Source organism: Panthera onca, chromosome D1 (genome assembly GCF_046562875.1).
Source record: "Panthera onca isolate mPanOnc1 chromosome D1, mPanOnc1 haplotype 2, whole genome shotgun sequence".
NCBI lineage: Eukaryota > Metazoa > Chordata > Mammalia > Carnivora > Felidae > Panthera > Panthera onca.
The window spans coordinates 73,747,200-73,764,075 of NC_138348.1; the positions used below are offsets into that span (position 1 = coordinate 73,747,200).

At 38.6% G+C, this 16,876-nt stretch overlaps 1 pseudogene; it reads right to left on the minus strand.

Annotated features, from left to right (window-relative positions):
* Positions 1-12,106: 12,106 nt before the first annotated feature.
* On the minus strand, positions 12,107-14,115 carry LOC132660571 (THO complex subunit 5 pseudogene; annotated as a pseudogene).
* Between the last annotated feature and the right edge of the window lie 2,761 nt (positions 14,116-16,876).

Here is a 16,876-nt window from a genome sequence, read left to right on the forward strand (position 1 = left end):
GGTTCACTGTGAAATAGGCTGAACTTATATCAGACTTAAAAGTGGGAAGAAAATGTATACTAAATTAAGAAAACTTCAGGATGAAAATTCAACTTTTTTATGACACAAGGGAAAATTGGAAAGTGTATAGACATGCCTGTTATTATTTTGAGTAAATTTTATCAGTGTATAAAGCTAATATGAACAAAATGTAAAATTCTGAATGAATAGGCCAGTTGGCTTAAGAACAGTGACACCATGGCTCATCCAATACAGACCCCACTGTTTCAGCCCCACAACCTAACTCTACCACATTCTTTCCCCATGCTATTTTGTGTACAAATCCCCAGCTTTCCCTGAAGACCTGATCTACATATAACCCTTTATTAAGCAAAACTCATCATCCCCTCTCTGTTTCCATACCCCTACGCCCACACACAACCTTGAAGATGCCTCTTGTATAGCAATTACCTAGTTGAAAAATCCTTATTTACATATCTGCTTCCACTAAAGCATGAGCTTTTCTCCAAAAATCACTTGTTCTAATCCTTGACATATCCCTAGTACTCACCGTAATTCCTAGCACAGGAAAGTCACTCTTTCTATTTGCCATCCTTTCTATTTATCTCAGGGAAAATGCTCTTGGGTGAGGTACTTTCAATCAGTCATCAAGGTATCCTCGTGACATCTCTACTTGAATATCTCAGATGCCTCAAAATAGCATGGTCTTCCCACTCACAGCTCCTGGCCAACCGAGTCCTTTGCACTGCAGTAAAAACAACCACACTCCACAGGAATCTGGGGGTTGTACTTAGCCCGTTTTTTTCTTTCAACTCAGCACCTAATTTTCCGGCAAATTCAGTTGGTTCTGACACCAAAATAAACCATATCTATATCATGCTAGTCTAAGCAACTATTGTCTTTCCCCCTGGGCAACTGTCAGAGCTTCTAAGTGACCCCTTTTCATATTTTATCTCCTTTAAATCTCTTCAAGTAACCAGAAAGATCTTTTATACTTTTAAAGTTTTATTTATTTATTTTGAGAGCGAGAGAATGAGAGACAGTGAGCAGGGGAGGGGCAGAGAGAGAAAGAGAGAGAGAATCCCAAGCAGCTTCCATACTGTCAGCACAGAGCCTGATGTGGGGCTCCATCTCAGGAACTGTGAGATCATGAGCTGAACTAAAATCAAGAGCCGGCTGCTTAACCAACTGAGCCACCTAGGCGCCCCCAGAAAGGTCTTTTAAAACTGGAAATATGACGATATCCTCTTTCATAAGATTTTTTTCTAAAATAGTAGCTTTCTGTATCACTTGATATAAAAATTCTGCCTAGTTATCATTAATTATAGATAGGGCTGCAGATTTACCAAATAAGAATACAGGACACCCAGTTAAATTTGAATTTCAGATAATCAATGACTTTTTCAGTATAAGTATGTCCCATGCAATCTTTGAGATATACAAAAAAGGCATCAGCTATTATTTAAAATTTAACAGGGCAATTCTAGTTGTTTTGTTTTGTTTTCCCTGAGAGATACAGAGAGAGAGAGAGAGAGAGAGAGAGAGAGAGAGAGAGAGAAATCTGGGGAGGGGCAAAGAGAGAGCGAGGGAGAGAGATTCCCTCCACATTGTCAGCATGGAGCCCAACGTGCAGCTCAATCCCACAAACTTTGAGATCATGACCTTAGCCGAGATCAAGAGTCAGACAGGATACTCACCCAACTAAGCCACTGAGGCACCCTACAATTCTAGTTTTAAGGCCCAGCAGTCTGAACCCTGTCAGACTTTCTAACTGTATTGGGTATTCTGTCCCCCTTATTCACTATGCACAGCTCATACAAACATTGTTGTCACATTGTTGTCACGTTCCTAGGACGTGCTAAGTTTATTTCCATCACAGTGGTTCTACATTTTTGTTCCCTCCACCTGTAACAGTTTTCCCTGGTCTTTTTGATGCCTGGCTCCTTCTGATCACTCAAGTATCAACCTAAATGTCATCATTCAAAGAAGCTCTCTCTGACCACCTTATATAATATCAGTCCACTCAGTTTATTTTGTTCATGGTACTTATTGCAATTCTGTAATTCTTTTTGCTTGCTTATTTGTTGTTTTTCCTATTTTTATTAACTGTTTTTTTCTATTATAATTTTCTGTTATGAAGGCAGAGAACTTGTCTACACACAGGGTAAGTTGAATGAATGAAGAAAAGAAAGGAAATTGAGCCACACTAGACTTTGATTTGACGTCTGGCATCAGAATTTGCATAGAGCTTAAAACAAAGACTTTGAGTCTGACTGTCAGGGTTTGAAATCTCAGCTCTTATAGTTTGGGTAACTGTGAGCAATTTATCAAATCTTAAAAGCATTATTTCTTGGGCACCTGGGTGGCTTAATGGGTTAAGCGTGCAACTCGGTTGCAGTTCAGGTCACAATCTCATGGTTTGTGAGTTAGAGCCCTACGTAGGGCTCCACGCTGACAGTGCAGAGCCTGCTTAGGATTCTCTGTCTCCCTCTCTCTTTCAGTCCCTTTCCCACTTGTGCTCCCTCCCTCTCTCTCTCTCTCTCTCTCAAAAATAAATAAATAAATTTGAAAACTAAAAGAAAATAAAAGCATTATTTCTTCATTATTAAATTTGGGATAACAACAGTACCTGCTCTATAAGGCTATTGTAAGTGAAAAAAAAAAATATTTCCAGCATACAGAAAATATTCAATAGGGGTTCACTACTATTATCACTATTATTGTTGTTGCTACTCTAAACTCAACCCAATCACCACTGAGTCTTTTAGACATTATCCAGGTACATAATACATTCAACAAAGCTTCTATTAGAGAAGGATGATGAAAATAAATATGTTTAATAAGAGGTGATATGAGAATAAAGTGAATACGGAGGAAGGTTACAACCATTTCCTTCACTAAACTCTTGGGTAGACAAGAACAAGTCTAGGACAGATACAAAAAGGACTCTGTGAGATCCTGATGCCTGAACCTTTATCGGCCTTCCAGGGGAGGTTGCAAGAGAAAAAGAAAAATGATTATCCTACTTCCCACCTCTTTTGGTTTTAGACTTTGGTCCATTTCTCAGATGGAAGTTGGTAGGGGTGAAGAGGAAAAAAAAAAAAGAAAAGAAAAAGAAGAAAAAGGAACCAATTGGCATTAGTTGTGTGGATGGCTAAGCATTCTAATGATGCCAAAATCTGGGCATCTGACTCCTACCAATTTATGGAAAACTGTCAGGACAGCCTTCTGATGTAGAGCATCTGAGATTTAGCAGTATCTGTGAAAGAAACCTGAATGGTTTCTGAAGAAAATCGAAAGGACAGACCTCACATTAAATAAATCCAAGGGAATTTTAAATATGCTCTACTTCTCAACTTTATTCAAAATGGATAAACTCCAGAATCCAGATGCTTTCATATAATTTTAAAATTAAATAAATTGCTTTTGCAGAGATGCAGTTACTGATTTTAAGAGCAATCACCCTGTACTACAGAGTATGTAGGGGGAAAAAGAAAAGAAACAAATAAAATACGCCATTATATGATGCTAATTGTTAGAGGAATTTAGGTTTTAAAAATCCATCTTTCCTTCCCAAAATGGAGACAGGAGAAAAGTTTTTAAAACTCTTCAAAATTATATTTGTTCCCTCAAACTGAAACACAAAGAGGCTTGTTAATTTTCAACTGAGTTGAAAATAAAGTCACAGGGATGAGAAACATTGTATCAACTTTCTATTCAAAATGCATGTTTTTAGCATTAGATGTAGTGTCATAAACACGATGCCATTGTAACTGAAATCAAGCTTTGGATACACTGCCAAATGCATGTTTTTTAGTCATGCAAATAGTGTCCTTTTAAAACATGTATTTATAACTTACTCTGAAAAAATTGTTCAAAAGGATTCTTTCGTTCTTTTTTAGGTTCACTGTTTATATAACCAGCTCATCTCAGGAATATCATTGTGCTAAACACAAATGAGGCTTTCATTTGGCCACTGCCAATTATGCTGCAAATTCCAAAGGTTGATCTTTAGCAAACAAATTTACCTGGGAAAGAGATGGGACAATGTCAAAGGGAGATTTGGCCTTAACTAATCAAACACCATTTCCTTGTCTCCAAATTTCACTCATAATCAGATGTTTAAATGAAATTACACAATGGAAGGAGAAAGGAAGTACAGAGTGAACTTCAAAGCACCAGTTAGAGGCACAGCAATTCTGTTCTTTGTTAGCTGAATATCTGACAATACAATACTTCCCACACACTCCTTTCAAATTATACCCCTAATGTCTTTGGAAAAGAGTCATAGTTGCCTAGGAAATTCAGTCAAGACTATCCAGTTAGATAATATCAGTAATCAGGTGGCTTGGAGACATTTTCAATGCTGTAGGTTTACAATCAAATTATAGGTGTCATAATTAGCATAGTAAGCATAATTCATATGTCAGTATATCCATTAACTATTTGTCCATAACTAAAGGACTATTTTTAAGGCAGCCCATTAACCACTGAACATAAAAAACTGGTAACTATCAGAATATAATTAGAAAATACTGAACTATATATGTAAACTTGCAGGCATATTTATACGCATCTAACCATGCATTACTTTAATGAGTACAGTACAATGTTTGAATTTGCAATCCTAAACATCATCTAGTAGCATATCATTAAAACTGATGATTTATTTTACATACGTGAAGGGTTCATAGTTTAAGTTTTTTAAATGGCATAAAATACACACTAAGGACTTGGATGAAATGGAATCTCCAATCATATCTAATAGATAAAAAACAAATAAACAAACAAAAAATTAAAAAAAACCAAAAAACAGCATTTTAAGCACCAGTAGTATCTAGTAGGCATAAAAATACTTTTAACTATATTATAAAATAAAACATCATCAACTATGTTACACCTTGTAAGGGAAGCATTACTGATACTTCTCTTCACAATAACTATATAAAATGAGATTTTATTACATAATCAGGCAGAGTAATGAATATGGAGCTCAGGTTTTCCTGGCTTCACACCCAGGCTCCCCCATTTATTAGCAATCACAATATATGGACTTAGGCCTATGATTTAGCTTCCCTGGGCCTCAATTAATTCCTGTGTAAAATGAGGACACAACTTGCCTCATGGGACTTCACTGAGGAAGAAATGTGGTTTTAAGTACGTATTTCTGGCATTTAGCACAGGCACAATAAATTTTAGTGTCCTTTTACCTCTTTAGAATGAAACATGGATGTTACCTTCACAAAACAAGGAGCCAGATTTGACTTCTTTAAAGGACACTGAAAGCCACGGCAAGCTTCAGTTTATATTTGATATGGCTCTAATCAACATTCTAGACGCTTCCCAAACAAGCAGCTCTCCATCCTTCTCAATCAGAATGCTCCGGGAGCTGTGGTAAAGGCAAAGGTCTAAATAGGGGCTGAGTAGATAAACACTCAAAGTTGCTTCATAAGCCCTTCCTTAAGAATTGAAAATACCTTGAAGAAGGTCTTAGACATGACTTTTGGGGTATATAAAAGCCACATACAGATACCAATAGTTTTTTAACTCCTCACCACCTACTATCATTCTCTTCCCTGTCATCAACTGACCATTATATGTTCAGGGCACAGTGCTGGATGTTAGACATCTCTCTATTTCACATTGTTATAGAATGCTTAGGTTATCATTTCTTGACAAATAAAACCTAAGATATATAACTTCACAACCTATTTCATTATTTCTCAGTCCATGGAGCATACTACAGACCACCAGTTCTTCGGAGACCTTGTGATGGATCCTGCCTCACTGACACCAGACTCTGCTTGTTAGGATTAATTCTGAATTTGTGGTTCATTCTAAAGAGACGAGGTAGTTGCTAATTTCTTTCTGTTAGGCCATATTTCCATGTTATGCCACAGATCAACAAAGATCAATGTGAGGGCCTAACTGTGTAACCGTGAAGTAGAAGTATTTGATGGAGGATTTCTTAATTTGAAGGTTATGCTCCACTTCCTCTGGGAAATCTTTCCTGGTAGTTCCTGGACCAGATAGATATCCCTGCTGTCATCTCTCCCACAATATTGAACTTCCTTGCGATCTCCCTCTTATAAATGATTTTAACTGTTGGTTTAACTGTCTTCACCATCAGACTATATTCTCTGGGATGGCATGGAGTTGATCTGTCTTGGTCCCCATTGTACCCTTGGGAACCAGCATTCTGCTCGGTTCATATTCAGTGCTCAAGCATACTTGTAGAATGACTTAAATTAGCAATATAATGCTTCTTCTTGAGGTGATTAGGAGTGTCATTTCCTCCTATGTGGAGAGAACATTGCAACCTAGTAAGTGAGTATTTTACAAGCATACACCCTCACTTATTACTGGAATGTGTCCTTCCTATTTATGAATACATACCTAGACCAGCACAGGGCCTGACACTTGGAAGGGAATTAATTAATATTTTTGAAAGACTGGATTAGTTACTAAATTAATTCTTAACATTTTTACTTTTATTTTCTATGGTCCCTATCTACAATTAGAAGTCCCTATGCCATGTAATAGACTTCTATTGTTTTCCTGACTGAAGTTAGAACCCCCACAGTGGTCAAATTCACTTTTTTAGATTTTCCATGACACAGCTCATGAACTTTGAAACTACAAGTTGTGAGACCACTCTGCTGTCAATGTGCTTTAAAGGTAAGGGTTGGCTTGCTCTATTTCTTGTTAAATATTTATGTAATAACAGCTTCATACTTAACATTCTTCTCTTAAAGTAAATACTGTACTTGATTTAAAATAAACATTTCCAGTTAAATGCTCACATACTAATGGTTCTGTTCTTAACACTCTTCTGTTCAAAATGCAAGCCTTCTAAGACATTTCCTAACTGCTCAAGAGTCACTCCACAGTTTTGCTTTGTTTTTAATTCCCAGCCAGTTCTATCTTTTCACAAGATCCATGTTAAAAAAAATTAGAAATTCATAACAGGTAGTATAGTCCAGAGTCACATGAAGAGAGCACAGGAAGAATTTTCTTTCTGCTTCTGGAGTCCATTTATGTAAGTTTCTATTTGTTGCAACATCAAGAATGGCCAAGTTATCTTGATGTAGCTGAGTTGACCAGAGGCAGCTTGATGAGATTTGTGTCCAGATTGCTTTCCCCGATGAGCCCCAGATCTTTTACAGCCCTTTTTACATACTCCATCTGGTTCTAAAATCCAAAACAGCCTTCTATATTTGAATACAGGAATCTTGTATTGAAATCATTTCCTCTTAAGACCGTGTTGCGCTAAACTGTTCAGCCAAAGGATTAAGACCTATCCAGCCCAGTAGCATGAAAAGACAAGAGCCTAGACACAAAAATGGCTGAGGAATCAAGAGAAGGTGACTCAGCTAGGCTCTAAGATAATTCTGAAAAGTTAACAGAATGAACTAAAATTAAAACTGTGGATTTTTATGTTTTCTTTCTTTGGTAGGAATATAAATTTTAACATAACACAACAAAACACTATCACTGGAATGTATACCTTTGATACAATTTTAGAGCATCACCTGAACATTTTTGGGTTAAAAGTAATAATATGCTTCTGTTTAGCAAGAGAAAGAGAGCCCTCAGGTCTGTCTGACTCAAGGTGGCATTAAGTTAAAAAAGATAAAAAGCAAGCTTCGGAAAAATGCCCAAAGTCCCTTGAGAAAACATTCTTTGGTTACATGTAGATATCCATGATGATCTTCTTACCAGTTATGTTAAGTATAATCTAGCAGTGACCTCACAAACCCCTTCTTTTATACTACCAGATCTATGGTTTGCACTATAAAAGACATTATACACCTGGCCAAAATAACCCAGTGAGTGAAATCTGGAATATTTCTTTATAACCAACTTTATCTATCTATCTATCTATCTATCTATCTATCTATCTATCTATCTATTTATCTATCTATCATTATCATTTAAGCAGGCAAAGCTAAGCACTAGGTTGCTTAGTAACCAACTACTAGAAATTTCAGATTATTATTGGTTTAACATGAAATTATGTCTGTTTAACACTACTTCTATGCTACTGACATTCCCAGAAGCCTTACGAGAATATCTACATATTTATACAAAGGTAACTTATCAGCAGTTATTAAATTTCCCACCATAATTCTCTTGAAGTGTTCAAAGAAGACCATCCACCAGGCTGTATTTTTCAATCTGTGAGGGACAGCAGCATCCTCAAGGAGACAGTAGAAAACTCATTAGGAGATTCCTGCTACTAGGGCACCATTACTGTCACCTGGTCTCATGATCCAGGCACATTTTTAAAAGTGTCCTTCTGTTTTTACCTTCTATTCCTTTACTTCTATCCCCTTCTCTTAATTGAATTAGTCCCTCTTCCTATTTCTCCTCTTCTGGATTTGGACACCAAAACATTTTGCCTACCCTCATCACTAATATGGCATATAAAAATGCTTGAGCCCCATAAGTCTTAGTTTGTAAACAGTTTCTTCATTAGCTTTGGTAAAGTGCCTACTGGCTTTTATTAACTGTTGCATCTAATTATGTGGTCGTTTACTGGCTTTTATTGAATGCACTTAGTTAACCTTCTTTTAGCTTTATTAGGTAGTAAATTTGTTAATTTGGCACAACCTTTTGCTTTCTTGGCTTGGCATTCTGGGATAATAATTGCTTCCCTATAATCAATGGATTTACTCATTTACTAATAAATGCTCCTTTATCCTCCTAATTGTAGATCTTCATCTTTATTTAAAAGCCAATTTAGGAAAAAATGGCTTCCTTGCCTCTTTAAATTTGGACACTTTGTAGGAAATAGCATTTCCTTCATCTAATAAGCATTATTGAGTGCTTAGCATGTTTTTAGCATTGTGCTAAATGCTATGGTAACAACAAGGTAGCCTGAGACTCCATCTGTCTTCCAGGAAAGCTTAAGCTCTCATCTTCCATTGCTTTATTTGTACCGTGCCCTGTATCTGAAGTGTGCTGTATTCTCCATGGTGCCTACTGGTCAACCAGACAGACACATCAATTCATTCCTCATGGCCTCTAGGTTCAATTTCATATCCTGTTGTTAGTGTTCTGTGCCCTCTGACCCCGGGAAGGCCAAATTAATTTTCTCTCATCAGTTGTGTTCTCAAACTAGTTTATATATACCACTGGTCATCTTGAATAATAGCTATGAATTACGAATATGCCCGTATTTATCTAGATCTTTCACTACATGAAACTTATAAGTGCAGAAAATGTTTTTTATAAATTTAATTACTTCCAGAGCTTAGCCCAGAGCAGATCCATACCCTCGGAGTCAGAATTCCAAAGATCATAAAATCCAAGGAAAAGCTTCCACTACACTTGAGGAAGACAAAGCACATAATCGTTGGGTTTCACAGCAGTCCTTGGTAGCACACAGCCTACCCTGAATAAATCTTAGTTGGATTTTAATTATCAGCCGAAGAAGATTGAACCAGTAGGTGACAGAGACCTGGCCTGCCACTCTCTGGTAATGTGACCTGGGGCAGCATATTTAACTTCCCTGGGTGTTAGTTTCCTAATTAATGTCACAGATGTGGTGGAATTAATGCTTGTTAAGGGTACCTTGCAGTGGGAAGACCCTATAATTCTATCACAAGGGATTGGTAAAGTATATAAACATTTACGTAACATGTAAGAAGTCTTAGTAAATGCCAAAGTTTCCTGGTTTAGACAATATGTATTAGATAAATTTACAGGAGAGTTTGGGACACTTGAGCCAAAAAGTCAATTACAGTTATTGTAAAATGATGTAAATGATCCAAAGTAGAGGACATGAGCATAAACTGCACATGCAGCGTGAACAGGGAGAAGTCATTAGCCTTCCTCACACAGACAGGTCCCCAGGTATATTAAAACTAACACATGTGGGCCTGAAATGAGTGGTTACATCAGCTGTTATTCCTAGAACATGCCTAGATAGACACTGCCAGGTGTGTTGACTTCAAAGTAACTGGATATTACATTTCATTAGACTGAGCAGGAGAAAAAGCAGGTTCATGGTAAGGATATGGAATGTGATCATCTTTCCTCCATAAGTTTTTCTGGAAAAGGAAAAATAAACACTACAGGCAGATTACTTATAAAAGTTGTTCTAATATACAATTACAGTTCATAAGAAAAGTAGTGAGAAGTGAGTCATGGCATTCAAGGACATAGCCAGCCTCTTTTAGATGAATTGGGAGCCCAAAGCACCCACCAGGAATTACAGTTACTCAGGAAAATGTACAAATCCACATTCTCCTTTTAGAACATCAGATATGCAGATTTACAGGCCAGCATCTGAGAAAACCTAGACGAATACTCTGGGAAGGCAAACAACTTTACAACAGTGATTTGGAAGGGAACCTAGAAGTGAGGATGAACTTGTGTCTCCATAGTTGAGGCTGGTCTCCATAAAATGGCTGTATGGGAAGTTAAAGTTTGAAAGTGGCTTTCCTTCCATGCACGAACGGTTTGCACCTGCAGACATTAGTGACCATGGTGCCACAGGCAGTTCTGAAGGCTGCCCAAGAGGTCACTGGGAAATTAAGTCAGCAAGCACATAATTGTTCTGTCCATGATCCAATTAGGGGCACAAAGAACCGCAATTCACTTCCTGAAGCTTTTAAAAGAGGCAAAGGCATGGACAGCCATTGTCATAAAAATATAATTACGCATGCAGGGCAACCACAAATAGGGAGAAACAAACTGATTTTTCAATAGGCCACAAACATGGTTTAGCCCTTACTTTGTTCCTAACAAAGTAATCAGCTGAATCAACAGCACAGCTTTGACCACTGACTGGTTGAAGGTCACAGAAGGAATTAAAATACCTCCTTAGTGGGAGACCCCTAAGATGAGAACTAATATCTTATGTGAAGAGTCTTTCTATCACAAGACGTTGACTGAAGTAGGCCACATATCTGAATCCTATGGGTGCTGATTTCCAAGTCCCACCCTAGAACCATCAAATAAGAAACTCTGAAACCAGGATCCAGGAGTCTGCATTTTTTAAGTGTTTCCCAGAGTTTTGAAGAAGCCATCTTAGCACCTGCCCAGCACCGGATCTCTGCTGACCACTAGCGATCATTACATGAAATGTGGAAAGAGCCACAGTAAACCTAAACAATTTTTATTTCTTTTTCCATTTATATGTGTGTCCATACCAGCCTAATCTAACATAAATCTTAATAATGAATTCCTACTACATTACAGAAATAAAACCTTCCCTGTCCAATCATCACAGAATGGTTGGAGCTCTCTTTTAAATGAAATTAAAACTTGAGATGCCATGAACACAAGCAAAATAATAGGATGATTGGAGTAAAATGTCAAATATAGCCTCAGAATAAACATAAAAAATCATGAGGAAAAGACAAACAAGCAAAAACACAACGAACAAAAAGTAAAATGTCACAAAGGACAGCTTGCTGAAAGTTTCATGCTACCATGACTCTTGTAGTTCATCCATGGGTATCATCTTTTGTTGGGATTCAAGAGCAAGAAATAAACTGCCTAATACAACAGTATTCTCTGGAAGCAGAGATCGATTCCATAAATAAATAACAGTCCATGCCTACTGTGTACCATGTTCTGTGCTGGGTACTGAGTACACACCAGTGTTTTTTAATCAGGAGTAATTTTGTTTCTTAGGGGATGTTTAGCAATATCTGGAGGCATTTTTGTTTGTGTAACTGGGAATGATGAGGCAGGTGGGATACTACTGGTATCTAGTGGGTGGGGCTCCTACAATTCACAGGGCACAGGGCAAAGACTTATTTGGCCCAAAATGTCAATAATGCCAAAGTTGAGAAACCATCCTGTAAACTGAAGAACAAGCAGATACGTTCTTTGCCCTTAAGTAGACATATTGTAAAGAAACATACAAACAAATGTATAAAAAATTATCAAAAGTGCTTTGACCCAAAGAACAAGGATTAGTAGAGCAGATGGGTAGCACAAAAAGGAACAGGGACCCACAGATGACAGGTACTCAATTTTTTTTTTACTTGGTCAAGTGCCACTTTAATAGGCTAGAAATAAAAAAAAAATCTGTCTTTGAAGAAAATCAAGAGCCACCTGTGGGCCAGAACAGAAAGCAGAGGCACAGTACTTAGGGCCTAGGGGAAAACAGCAGGCTGAGTGGGAGGTCAGTGTCCAACATCTTCTCCTGGGGAAATTCCTTGGGCCCCTCCATGCTGTTGTCATGACTCTCCATCTCCAGGTAGACGTCCAGCAGCACACACAGGTGCTGCAGCTGGTTGGTCAAGAGCCGACGGCTGGGTCGGGGGCCGCACAGCTCCTTGTAGCACATGTTGACCTTGCTCTCCATGGCCTGAATGTTGTCATCGTTGCTATTGGTTTTCTCTCCTTTCCAGTTCAGACACAGCTGGAAGATGGGATGGAGGAGTAGCTGGGGTTCAGCACCACGGCAGCTTGGAGTTTGGCTGTGCCCCTTTCCACGAGTGTCATGTAGTAAAGATTGGTGTCCTCATCCAGTCCCACCTCCACAATGTCCTTGGTGAAATGCAGCTCCATGTAATACTCATGGGGAATTGTCACCCACTTTACAAGGCGGGAGACAACCTTTGCAAGGAAGAGGTACTGGCAATCACTGGTAACTGGTACAATGCCATGTTTCAGGGATGCAAACTATTTGTGGAGGGCCAGGAGGGACTGCATCCTGGTCTTCAGCAGTTTCATGGTGGTCTCCATGTGGCTGGTGCTCAGCGAGTGGTCAGCAATCACCGTGTGCTGGGGCTGCTCTTTGGGGAAGTGGAGGCCACCTAGCTTCTGTACCCGCAAATAGGGGTGACCTAGGTCAAGTACACAGTCTCTCAAAGTCAGGATGCTAACTTTATCAACTTTGATTGGCTGGATTCGGAGTCTTCTTTCCATGATCCCCTGGATACAAACAGCTCAGGACTGAGTCAGGAGACAGCAAGTCACCTGCACTGATGGGGGTGATCAGCTCTGTGGCGGTTGTCACTTTGGCCTTTACCGTCATGATGTTGAGGTTCATGAGGTAGTAGAAAGTCAGGTGAAGCACACTGCCATCTTTGCACTTCAGGTCCATCATGACAGATAGCGGGTGCCTCTTCAGCATCTCCTTGTGCTTGTCATCCAACTGAACTCCCAGTGTGGGTAGCCGGCATTTCGTGGTCTGCTCCTCTTCAGCATCGGAGTCACTCTCATCATCTTGGGAGTCTTCAGGAGACTTAAACAGAGCCTTGGCTTTGTCCACACTGCCTTCGTTTGCTACAGACAACGTCTTATCACAGGCCTACCCATACGCAGTGGCCTGGACAAAGAGGACATAGAGAGGTGGTGGCAGATGTCTAGCTGTCTCATATTGCTTATGGGCCTGGTCGGACGGCATGAATAGGTACTCTTTCACTGGGAAGGAAGCCTGCATGATGCTATTGAGGCAAGGCTGGAGGCTGCTCAGGTATTCCTTCTTCACCTCAATCTCCTGGAGGATCTTCTCCTTGTTGGACAGGCACTCTTGGTACTTCTCTGCCAGCCTTTTTTGCTGCTCCAGTCCCAGTCCAGATGTGCCAGGGTTTGCTGGTGAGGGTCTCCCATGGTGACTTCAGCCTTGCTAATATCTGGAGGAGCCTCCTTATAAAACTCCTCTAAACTGACCAGATCAATTTCTTCATGTTTCAACTTAAACTCCAGACATTTGGTGATCTCTTTCTGCAGGTGCATCACCTCATACAACAGGTTCTGGAGCTGCAGGTGACAGGCATCTACTTTCTGCATGGCCTCATGGGTCTGGTCTCTTCCTTTCTTCAACCTGATATGGGCTAATCGATTAAGCTTCTTTAGAGTCATGAAATGCACACAGCTCTGGATCCTCCAATCTTCTATCTCAACTGCCACATCCTTGTCTCCTCGGCTCTTCAGGTCCTGGATCTCAGCCATGAGCCTCTGCATCTCCTGGCACGTGTACTTGTACAGCTCATAGTCTCTCCCGGGGTCCCGCAGGTCCACCTCAGCCTCCTTGCTGTAGTATTTACCTTCCTGTTCTGTGTCAGAATGGTTACGCTTGCCTTCAGATGGAGTTCCATCACTTCAGATCACTTTGGGCTTCCGTTTCTTGCTTGATTCTGATGACATGGTTGTTTGGTAAGGTCAGGAGGACCACGCACAGCCCCGAACCTGTCGCCGATACTCAAATTTTTGTTGACTCTATAAAACCCCTTCTATCACCCACTAATTATAACAACCTGTAATATAAAGATATTTTCCGTTCAATTTTTTTAACTCCTTTGCTCTTTGAATCATATTAGCTTATGTGAAAATTGCACACTTGGAATGTTCTTTGAACTTTACATCAACTCCAGCTGTGGCAGCCATTCCTGCAATGCTTTCATAGACTTGCTATCCACGAACCCTCTATAGCACAAATGGAGCTTCAGCTATTTAATCTGGACTTCTCGGTGTCAGGGTCCATGGCTGGGAGGGTGTGAGGGAGATTTTCTCTGATGACAGTAAGATGAAATATGGAATTGTATAGAATCATGAGGAGGAGAAGAAGCTGTCAATTATGTGGTAGGTTTTAGTGCTCAGTTGAGGACCTTTATCATCTGCAGAGGATGCTGTCAGCCTCCTCTCATACTTCTGGGTGGAGCACCAGCATTGTCCTTGAGAGACACTGCTTCCTCACACTGTAGACCAGAACTTTCTGGCCTAGGGAAAGTCATAACCAATGACACTCAAGCCTGGACATTGGTTGGACTTTGTGAAAAAAGAGGCATTTTATTTCCATTCTGATTGTTAACAAGAAAATATAGGAGTCTAGATTTGCTGGCAATTGTCTCACCACAAAGAAAAGAGTGCCTTTCTTAATATAGAGCCAACCCAGAGGGAATCAAAGCAGGGCAATGAATCAATGATATCATTTCAGCCCCAGAATCCAGCATTGCTCAATGCCATCTAACCTGGGTAAATGTGTCAATTTGGTTTAAATCACAATATAACTAAGTAAGATTGAACCTACATGTGGTCCTGAGCTGAACTCCAATCAAACTCAGATAAAAAGGACATGGTCCAGACATTTAGAATTTCACATTTATTAAAGGAAACAATTTTATTTGTGAGCACCTATCATTTTTTAGTCACTACACCTAGATAATGCATATGGATGATTATCTTTATTTTATTAGACTTTATACTTAGTAATTTTCCCAAATCACAGAATAATTAAGTGATCATCCAGATTTTGAACCCAACTCTTTCTTGATTCTGAAGCTCCCACACTTTGCTCCAAATCATGTTTTCTTTCTGTAATTATCGTATTAAAATATTTTATATAATAAGATTGAAATACATTTCTATTAGTGTGCAGAAGAAGGAAAAATATAAGTACAAAAGTGTTTCACAGACCAAATATTGAAGTTTTATAGGGTGTGGAAAGGAGAAAAGATGGAAAGGGGCTTTTAAAGACTAATTTTTACTGGCTCTTTGGGTTAAGCCCTGTTCTAAGTGTTTACTATATTAATTAATTTACCCTCACAGTAACCTTATCAAATGATTGCTATTATCCCCAATTTTAAAGATGACCCAGAATGTGGAGAGGTGAACTAATCTGCCCAAACAACTGAACTAGCAGTTGAACCCAGGTGGTCTAGCTCCAGAGCACACATCTACACGCTATACTGCCTCTCATATGGGTATACACAAGTTACAGGAAGTATATGCACATCAGTGACAAGACATAAATGAGCATCATGATTTAGATATCAATTTGATATTTGCTTATAGCCAAATCAAACTCATTTTTAAATTATTTACAGATGGCTTATAGAGATTTATTTTGCAAAATGCTTCGTTTGGAATTACCAACTCCATACACTATAGATTAGACACTTTTTGGATGTGACATGGACAATTATAAAAGTTAATACGTTATAGCCAAAGATTAAACTTTAGCTTAACAGAGAATATATGACAACTCTTAGAACTTATTTTTTGGCTTGCAGCACAGCTTAAGTCAATATATTTATTCAGCAACTATTTTTTGTTTATGCCTACCCTTACCAAACATAGAGCCTAGAAAGCTAGTTACAGTTCTTATCAAACAAAAATATAAGGTTATTTTCTGAAATGATATAATTTATGTCTATGTGTGCACATGTATGTATACCCACAAATTTATACATTCATCTATTCACATAAACACATGCACACATATGAATGTAACTCCCTGTATGCTTTTACATAGAATGGGTTATATCTGAAAAAGAAGAAATAAGTCCTAATAATTTTAGTTGAATCTGCTTTTGTCTTAAAACATGGCATAGAAATGTTAACATTCCGTATCAAAGCCCTATAGCAAAATTTCAAATCAAAATTGTTAGAAATATCACATTTAATCAACACTTTCTATAATATAAACTTCCTAAGAATTTTTTTTAATGCTTGTTTGTTTGTTTATTTATTTATTTATTTATTTGAGAGAGAGACAGCATGAGTGGGGGAGGGGCAGAGAGACAGAGAGACACAGAATCTGCAGCAGGCTCCAGACTCTGAGCTGTCAGCACACAGCCCAATGCAGGGCTTGAACTCAAGAACCGTGAGATCATGACCTGAGCTTAAGTTGGAAGCTTAACTGACTGAGCCACCCAGGCACCCCTATAATTTTTTTATAAATAGACAAATAAATAAAATCATACAATTTAATATAATCACATTAAAACGAATTTATTGAGAGAAAGTATTGTGTGCTATGAAAATGTGGCTGCATTACTTATGTTTTCAGTCAAATGACTCTCACTCTCTGAAGCCTCATTTTTTTTTTTTATTTTATTTAAAACAATTTCTAATGTTTATTTATTTATTTTTTATTTTTGAGAGACAAGAGAGAGAGTGCAAACGG